Genomic DNA, 8,491 nt, shown 5'->3' on the forward strand with positions numbered 1-8,491 from the left:
TGTATTTTTAATCACCAAAGGGAACCATACTAAAAGCGGGACCTCACTCCCTCAATTGGCACTGACTACTTTTAATCGCTTGTCCTCCAGAGGATTCCCCCGCCCCCCTCCTGACCAGGCCATTTTTTGCGATACGGCGCTGTGTGTTATTTTAAGTGGCAATTGCGCTGTCATGCAACACTGCATCCAAATGAAATTTATGTCCTTTTTTTTCCCCACGAATAGAGCTCTCTTTTGGTGGTATTTGATCGCCTGTGCGTTTTTTCATTTTCTATACTATAAACAAAAAAAGACCAACAATTTTGAAAAAAAAAACAATATTTTTTACTTTTTCCTTTAAAACATGTCCAATAAAAAATGTAAAAAATCTAATTTAGGCCAAATGTATTCTGCTCCGTGTCTTTGCTAAAAAAGAATGTGTAAATTAATTGGTTTACGTCAAAGTTATAGTGCCTACAAATGGCGGTATATATACTGGAATTTAAATTTTTTTTTGTACTACTAATGGCGGCGATCAGCGATTTATAGCGGAACTGCGGCAAGCATTCTGACATTGGGGGGGGGGGGACTGACTAACTGCCACTGACATCCCCAATGACACCAATACAGTGATGAGTGCTAATAAAAAGCACTGTACTAATGACTCTGGACAGGATGGGGTTAACATCTGGGGCACTCAAAGGGTTAACTGTGTGCTGTCTGTTTTACTAGGGAGACATGCTGTGTAGAGAAATACAAAGCAGCATGTCCTTGCTGGCAGGAGAGTGACCTGTTTTGTTTACAGACAGGTCTCTCCCCTGTCAGTTTTGCCTGACGATCACCGGGTGCCGGTGGGGAATCTCTGTCCGGGACCCGGTGATTGACATTCCTAGCCACCAATGGCGGCGCGGGTAGGGCGGTGCGCACACGCTCCCTACCTGGAGATGCAAATCACGTATATATATGTGACTGTGCAGCCCTGCCGCCCTGTAGCAGTATTTCTTCTATAGGGCACAGGGCAAGTAGTTCATCTTCATACTGCTAGCATTAGTAAATATATAAGTAAGTATATTACATTTACTTGTTTTAAACTGTTTTTTACATTTCTTCAGTTACTTTCTGGTTTCCAGCCTAGGCAATTGATGTCATACATCCCAGGAGGGGAGGGTTCTCATCTCAGTCTATGCCTGAGCTAACGGCAGACGGATTCCAGGAAGTAAATGCTACACAAATCCTCTGCCCCTTACTCAAGATGGCTACTGCCAGAAAAAATGTGTTTTTCAAAATTATTTCTCAGCAAAATAAAGCATGGAGACATCAATAGATGGGGGATTTTAATTAAATAGCATTTTTGGTTTGTGGTGCTTAAATGCACTGCACTTTCAGTTGCAGGTGCAGTGCAATGGGGTACACACTTTGGGAAAGTCGGAAGAAAAATTCCATGCGAGGAACAGTGGTTCGATTTTCGTATACAACGTTCGAGTGTGCTGAGGCTGAAGCATTATGGGTGGAACTGCACATGGGGGTGCGTACTACGAAGGACATCATTGGAGTTTGTTATAGGCCTCCCAGTGTTAATGAGGAGATGGAGACTCAGCTCCTTGCACAGATCGAAAGGGCTGGGACAGTGATAATAATGGGAATTTTAACTACCTGGAAATTGACTGGAGTAATGGTACTGCAGGGCAAAAAATTATAAACCTACTACAGGACAATTTTATGGTACAGTTCATAGAAGCCCCAACTAGGAATGATGCTCTGCAGGACCTGGTAATCTCAAACCATACAGAGCTTATTACAAATATCCATATAAAAGAACATCTGGGTAGCAGTGACCATAACATGATTTAATTTATTGTTAGCTGTAAACAATAAGCACATACTGGAAAAATAAAAAATGCTCAACTTTAAGAGAGCAAATTTTCCAAGGCTGAGAGCTGCTCTCCAAGACTTGGACTGGGAGGGACTATTGGCATCATTGAACACAACATAAAAATGGGAGTTCTTCAAAAAGACTGTATGTGACCACACTGCAAAATATATTCCCATGGGCAACATGTTTAAAAGGCTAAAAACCAAACCTATGTGGCTTACGGCCAAACTGAAAAAGCTATAGATAATGAGAAAAGAGCTTTTATTCAATATAAAAATGAAGGAACGCTATCATCATTTAAAGATTACAAAGAATATAACAGAATATGCAAAAATTGAAAACAAACAACAGATTGCAAAAGATAGCAGGACCAACCCCAAAAATTCTTCAAATATATTAATCGTAAAAAGGTTCGGTCTGAGCATGTAGGCCCTTTACAGAATCATCTAGAGGGGGTGACTGGGGACAAAGAGAAGGCAAATTTATTTAATCCCTTATTCAGCTCTGTGTATACAAAGGAGAATGGGGGGCTCTTGTCCATAATGGGCATGGTACTGACACAGCTCCAGATGATCCACATTGGCTCACAATTGATATGATCCAAAATATTTAGAATAAAGGTGAATAAAGCCCCTGGACCGGATGGCATGCACCCACGGGGCCTTAAAAAATTGAGCTCTGTCATTTCAAAGCCATTGTTTCTAATTTTTTTGGACTCTTTAATGACTGGCATAGTACCACTGGATTGGCGTAAAGCCAATGTGGTGCCAATATTTAAAAAGGGGTCAAAATCTTTTCCAAGTAATTTAGCAAGTAAATACAAAGTTGCTGATCGCTTCCATTACTAGTATAAAAAAATAAGTAAAAATTCCAGTATACCATATATGCCGTCATTTGTAGACGCTATAACTTTCACGCAAATCAATAAATATACACTTATTGGGATTTTTATTACCAAAAATATGTAGCAGAATACATTTTGGCCTAAATTTATGAAGAAATTTGACTTTGTACATTTTTTCTTGGATGTTTTATAGCTGAAAGTAAAACATTTAAAAAAAAAAATGTTCAGCCTTTTTTCGTTTAAATACATACATCAATTTAATTTGTGTACATTGTTGCATGACCGCGCAATTAGTTAAAGTAGCGCAGTTCCAAATAGCAAAAAAATGGCCTGGTCATGAAGGGTGTAAAATCTTCCAGAGGGCAAGTGGTGTTCTGTTTTCGTATGAGATAAATTGGATATGAAAGACTGCGCATGATCAGAAACAATAAACTGAAAAAAGAAATTTTCGTACAATTAGTACCATCCTCGGTTTTGACCTGCTGTGAAATATCAAGGAAAACCGAATGATCATTCAATAGATCTTTCTATAGTGTATACTGAGCTTTACATTCAATAAGAAGTGCTTAAATCTTCCATAAAGGGACAGGGGGTATAATTCCTTCGTTCTGTTATTGGGAAAAATGTATTTTACATTGGTGGTCATCGGGAAGAATGCCCCGTACATTGGTAGTCAGAATGGTGACTACCATTGGTGTCATGTAGCTGGCTCTGCCACGTCCCATTGGTCCCATAACTATGCAGGCACTCTCAAATGTGAGGTCAATCAGCTACAACTCAAAAAATCCCTAGCAACCTTGTGAGGAACCCTAGTTAGGAATGGCTACCCAAGTGCCTTAGTGAGCCTAAGAGGACCACCCGTACATTGGTAGTCAGAATGGTGACTACCATTGGTGTCATGTAGCTGACTCTGCCAAGTCCCATAACTATCCAGGCACTCTCAAATGTGAGGTCAATCAACTACAACTCAAAAAATAGTTACGGGACGTAACTATGCAAGCACTCTCAAATGTGAGGTCAATCAGCTACAACTCAAAATATCCCTAGCAACCTTGTGAGGAACCATAGTTAGGAATGGCTACCCAAGTGCCTTAGTGAGCCTAAGGGGACCACCCATACATTGGTAGTCAGAATGGTGACTACCATTGGTGTCATGTAGCTGACTCTGCCAAGTCCCATAACTATCCAGGCACTCTCAAATGTGAGGTCAATCAACTACAACTCAGAAAATCCCTAGCAACCTGTGGAGGAACCATAGTTGGGAATGGCTGCCCAAGTGCCTTAGGGGACCACCGGTGCATTGGTAGTCAGAATGGTGACTACCATTGGTGTCATGTAGCTGGCTCTGCCAAGTCCCATTGGTCCTGTAACTATGCAGGCACTCTCAAATGTGAGGTCAATCAGCTACAACTCAAAAAATCCCTAGCAACCTGCGGAGGAACCCTAGTTGGGAATGGATGCCAAAGTGCCTTAGTGAGCCTAAGGGGACCACCCGTGCATTGGTAGTCAGAATGGTGACTACCATTGGTGTCATGTAGCTGGCTCTGCCAAGTCCCATTGGTCTCGTAACTATGCAGGCACTCTCAATGTGAGGTCAATCAGCTACAACTCAAATAATCCCTAGCAACCTACGGAGGAACCCTAGTTGGGAATGGCTGCCCAAGTGCTTTAGTGAGCCAAAGGGGAGCAGCCTAAGCCAGGTAAGAATGGGTTAAAGAGTACATGTGCTTTCCCATAGCATGGCTGTGCACATGGAGGATCTTCTTTGACAGTGGTTTCCAAACTGTGGCCTGGAAGCCGAACGTGGCCTTTTGCTTGCCTTTATCTGGCCCTAGATACGAGATCTCTCCCACTGATAGGAGACAGTATTCTACCAACTGGCATCAACAATGGGTCACTAATCATCTCACTGACACCAACAATGAGGCATTATTCCTCCCAATGATGGGGTACTATTCTTCCGCCTAATACCAAATGTAGCGATGTTTACGCTCATGAATGCCAGGAACATTTCCACTCCTGCTGGCCACAGTCTAGCCCTGCTGAACTCTGAAGGACAATAACTGGCCCTTTGTTTAGAATGTTTGGAGACCCCTGTTCTATGAGAAGACAGATCATTACATGTGTATCCGTTTACATTCATCCACATCCAAGACCCTATAGGTCTGCAAAAGCAGATAGAAATTATTTGTGTTAATCCGAACAGTATGAATCAGATGCACATCTGCCTGTCCATAGAGATTGCATGGGTCTCTTTTTCTTTTATCACAAGGGGGAGGAAAAATTGAAACAGACATGGGTGTCACAAAAGCGACATCTGTCCCATTCTGATCTAAATGATTAATTTTATTGTTACATAGTTAGTCTGGCTGAAAAAAGACAAAAGTCAAACCAGTTCAACCATTGTATTTCATTTCTAGTATGATTAGACCTAGCACACTAAAATTATATTATTTACCTTTTTTTTTTACAGTTTATCATATGAACATTTTTATTTATTGTTTTTACCACAATGTGATTTTTTTTTTTATATACAGTCCATTGGAAAACATTACCTCACGACAGACTCTCCCTCTAGATCAGGGGTCTCCAAACATTTTAAGGGCCAGTTTACTGTCCTTCAGACTTTGGGGGGCCGGACTGTGGCCAGTGGGAGAAGAAAATGTCCCAGCACCATTGGGAGAAAACAATGCCTCAGGCTTGGTGGTCATCGGAAGTAAAAAAAATGACAAGGCATCTATGGTCGGTCAGTCAGTAGGAAGAGAAATAGTACCCCATAATTAGTGTCTGTCAATAGAATGAATAGTGCCCCATTGTTGGTGTCAGTGGACGGAGGAATAGTGCCCTATCTTTGGTGTCAATGGAATAGTGCCCCATCATTGGTGTCAGTGGGAGGAATAGTGCCCCATCATTGGTGTCAGTGGGAGGAATAGTGCCCCATCATTGGTATTAGTGGGAGGAATAGTGCCCCATCATTGGTATCAGTGGGAGGAATAGTGCCCCATCATTGGTGTCAGTGGGAGGAATAGTGCCCCATCATTGGTATCAGTGGGAGGAATAGTGCCCCATCATTGGAGTCAGTGGGAGGAATAGTACCTCATCATTGGCGTCAGTAGGGGGAATAGTGCCCCATCATTGGTATCAGTGGGAGGAATAGTGCCCCATCATTGGTATCAGTGGGAGGAATAGTGCCTCATCATTGGCGTCAGTAGGGGGAATAGTGCCCCACCATTGGAGTCAGTGGGAGGAATGGTACCTCATCATTGGCGTCAGTAAGGGGAATAGTGCCCCACCATTGGAGTCAGTGGGAGGAATAGTACCTCATCATTGGCGTCAGTAGGGGGAATAGTGCCCCATCATTGGTGTCAGTGGGAGGAATAGTGCCCCATCATTGGTATCAGTGGGAGGAATAGTGCCCCATCATTGGAGTCAGTGGGAGGAATAGTACCTCATCATTGGCGTCAGTAGGGGGAATAGTGCCCCATCATTGGTATCAGTGGGAGGAATAGTGCCCCATCATTGGTATCAGTGGGAGGAATAGTGCCTCATCATTGGCGTCAGTAGGGGGAATAGTGCCCCACCATTGGAGTCAGTGGGAGGAATGGTACCTCATCATTGGCGTCAGTAAGGGGAATAGTGCCCCACCATTGGAGTCAGTGGGAGGAATAGTACCTCATCATTGGCGTCAGTAGGGGGAATAGTGCCCCATCATTGGTATCAGTGGGAGGAGTGGTGCCTCATTATTGGCGTCAGTAGGGGGAATAGTGCCCCATCATTGGAATCAGTGGGAGGAATGGTACCTCATCATTGGCGTCAGTAGGGGGAATAGTGCCTTGTATCAGTGGGAGAAATAGTGCCCCTCAAGCTGGCTAAAGGCAAGGGCTGCTGTCTGGAGACAATTGTTCTAGCTAAAAACTATAAATGGAAGTACAGATCTCACATTCAGACCATATTATCTCCTTCCTATCATTAGAATCCTTGCACATGTGCCGTTCCTGACCATAAACAATAACAGTTCTTCCAAGAATGTGAGGTGAGGTCACTAATTATTCTTTATGGACAGGATACCATATGAAGTAAACACTGGCCAATAAGAAGCTATTGCCTGCATTAAGAAGGTAAGGAGGTAGGAGCATTTTAAATGAATTGCAGTGCAACTTTAGAGCAAACCAGACCTTGCCCATACTAAGAAACGTAACGAGTTCAATGTACTGAGTTGGGTATAAGGTCAATGCCCAATACTTCTAGGTATGGGGGAATGTGTGACATTCTCCCTGCCCTGCACTGTGCAGCGCAGGGTGCCTGAGTGAGCTGTCAAGTACACAGCAATACTGGAATTTTGTGGCTACATTGGTGACCAGTAAGCTGCAAGAGTCCACTTGAGGAGTTGTTTGTGGGAAGCAGTGCAAGTACCAAGACATGCAAAGATCTATTTTTTGAGACTCCTAAGGGGAAGCAATGAAGGACAGCTGCAGGGCTAATGGGATGTTGGACTCTCACAAACCCCTAAAGCACGGGTGTCAAACTGGTGGCCCTCCAGCTGTTTCCATACTACAAGTCCCATGAGGCATTGCAAGATTGACAGTTACAAGCATGACTCCCAAAGGCAGAGGCATGATAGGACTTGTATTTTCGCAACAGTTGGAGGACCGCCAGTTTGACACCCCTGGCCTAAAAGGTATGGGTTGCTCCTTGCCTAGGCTTATCACCTCCGCTGTTCTGTTTGCAATGAAGGGATGTGCTGACAATGCTGGGATACCTGAGAAAATGTAAATATTAACACCAACTACAGTCAGGTCCAAAAATATTGGGACATCCACACAATTCTAACATTTTTGGCTCTATACACCACCACAATGGATTTGAAATGAAACAAACAAGATGTGCTTTAACTGCAGACTGTCAGCTTTTATTTGTGGGTATTTACATCCAAATCAGGTGAACGGTGTAGGAATTACAACAGTTTGCATATGTGCCTCCCACTTGTTAAGGGACCAAATGTAGTGGGACAGAATAATAATCATAAATCAAACTTTCACTTTTTAATACTTGGTTGCAAATCCTTTGCAGTCAATTACAGCCTGAAGTCTGGAACGCAAAGACATCACCAGACGCTGGGTTTCATCCATGGTGATGCTCTGCCAGGCCTCTACTGCAACTGTCTTCAGTTCCTGCTTGTTCTTGGGGTTCCTTTCCTTTTCCGTACTCTTCTCTTCCCATCACTCTGGTACAAGTTGATCTTGGTCTCATCTGTCCATAGGATGTTGTTCCAGAACTGTGAAGGCTTTTTTAGATGTCGTTTGGCAAACTCTAATCTGGCCTTCCTGTTTATGAGGCTCACCAATGGTTTACATCTTGTGGTGAACCCTCTGTATTCACTCCGGTGAAGTCTTCTCTTGATTGTTGACTTTGACACACATACACCTACCTCCTGGAGAGTGTTCTTGATCTGGCCAACTGTTGTGAAGGGAGTTTTCTTCACCAGGGAAAGAATTCTTCGGTCATCCACCACAGTTGTTTTCCGTTGTCTTCTGGGTCTTTTGGTGTTGCTGAGCTCACCGATGCATTACTTCTTTTTAAGAATGTTCCAAACAGTTGTTTTGGCCACACCTAATGTTTTTGCTATCTCTCTGATGGGTTTGTTTTGTTTTTTTCAGCCTAATGATGGCTTGCTTCACTGACAGTGACAGCTCTTTGGATCTCATCTTGAGAGTTGACAGCAACAGATTCCAAATGCAAATAGCACACTTGAAATGAACTCTGGACCTTTTATCTGCTCATTGTAATTGGGATAA

Source organism: Staurois parvus, unplaced genomic scaffold, assembly GCF_062004578.1.
Source record: "Staurois parvus isolate SC_StPar_1 unplaced genomic scaffold, SC_StPar_1.0 ptg000132l, whole genome shotgun sequence".
NCBI classification, from domain to species: domain Eukaryota; kingdom Metazoa; phylum Chordata; class Amphibia; order Anura; family Ranidae; genus Staurois; species Staurois parvus.